Raw genomic sequence first — 1,645 nt, forward strand, 5'->3', positions numbered from 1 at the left:
GGGAGGTGGACAGACTCACTGAGCATGAGAAGCAGCCATTGGCTCTGCTTCCCCACTGCTCTGCCAGTGGGTTAGGCTGCACATGTGTCAGCCTTCCCCCTGCTTCCCCATCACCGTGCTTTGTGCTGGGCAGGCTGTGTTTCTTGCTGGGGTTGGAAGCCCCCGGCTTGCACCTGCCCCGTGCACTGGGGTGGATGCTGCCCCAAAGCCCCCCCTTGCTGTGCACCATATGGCACGAGGCATTTAATTTCCTTCGGGGCTGCGATGCACGGAGCTGGCAGGTTTCTTCACGGGCCTTTGGTTAACCCCCTGTAGACCCATCCGTGCCAATTGCCTGCATGGGTGGAACAAAGCGCTTCCCGAATTCACCACTCCCTGCTTCCTTCCCCATTTGTGTGGAGCTCTTCCTTTGAGCTGCAGCCAGGGCAGCAGGATCGGGTCCTCCTTTCAAGCTCTCTATCCAGGCAGGTGAGATCTGTTCTCTGGAAGAGGAGCCCGGTTCCAGTCCTTCACACCCTGCCTGCCTGCTCGGTGTCAGCCCGTGCGAGATGGATCTTGCCCAGTTAAATAGCTGAGCCTTTAAGTCAGCGACAGTGCAAGAGGCCAGCAGCTCCGCAGGGCTCTGCACGCAAAGGTGGAGCTGTTGAGCTTCCACAGGTCCTCCTGGGATGGTTTTCTCTGCAACCCACTTTCCTTGCCACATGTGAGTCCCTTATTGACATGAGAATCCCCCACTTGGACACATCCCTATGCAACAGCATGGAGCTGTGGCACTGGCAGTAGAAGTAACAATCACATCGTGTTGTGCACATAAGGAGCGTGGAGAATGGATTTGCAGCCTTGGTGGACTTTGTTTCTTAACAAAAGCACAGAGAGCAAGAAATGTAATCACTTTACACTGCTGCTGTCACAAAATAAAGAGGGATCCTGCTCACCCCCAGCAAACACTGAATCATTCAGTTCTGTCTGCAGATCCCGTTGGGGAAATCTGTTTTTTTTTTGTTCTTTGGTAGAGCTCAAGATTGCAAGAACTGGGAACTGAGGTTTGGTGTGTGTTCAGTGCATGGGATGGAGATGCTGGCAGCACTGCTGAACCCAGGGATATTGCTTCCCAGAGGCAAAGACTCAAAGCAAACTGAAGCTGCTGGCACAGACACACATTGGACACTGCTGAGGAGGGACAGAATGCATTATTACAGCATTGGGATGAATAGCAAGGTGAATTCCTGCAAATTTGCAGTGAACTGCAAGAAATGCAACGCTTGCACAGCCTGTGATATGGTCAGATTGTTTGCAACGCATCCCTGGCTACAGAAGTTTTACAGCCTTGCAAATTCCAGGAGATGCTGCAGCTCGGATGCAGCGAATATTGAGAAAGCATCCCGCCGCTAGAGCGCATCGAGTTGGATTTCTGCAGCACTGAGCTCCGCAGAGGGGAGGGATGGGGATTCCCGTGGGGTATTTCAGCGCGGTGCAGCGCAGAGCTCTTCCAAATCCACTGCTTGCTGGAGCCGCGAATAGGGAGGGATGCTCTGACGGCTCGGAAGGTGTTTTTCTCAAATCCACCCGCTAGCGGGCAGTAGGAGCTGAGCTGGGGAGGGAGGCGACCCCCGGGAATTGCAAGGGAGGGGTCGTCTGACTTAAA

This window comes from Meleagris gallopavo, chromosome 28 (genome assembly GCF_905368555.1).
Source record: "Meleagris gallopavo chromosome 28, MGAL_WU_HG_1.1, whole genome shotgun sequence".
In the NCBI taxonomy this organism is placed as follows: domain Eukaryota; kingdom Metazoa; phylum Chordata; class Aves; order Galliformes; family Phasianidae; genus Meleagris; species Meleagris gallopavo.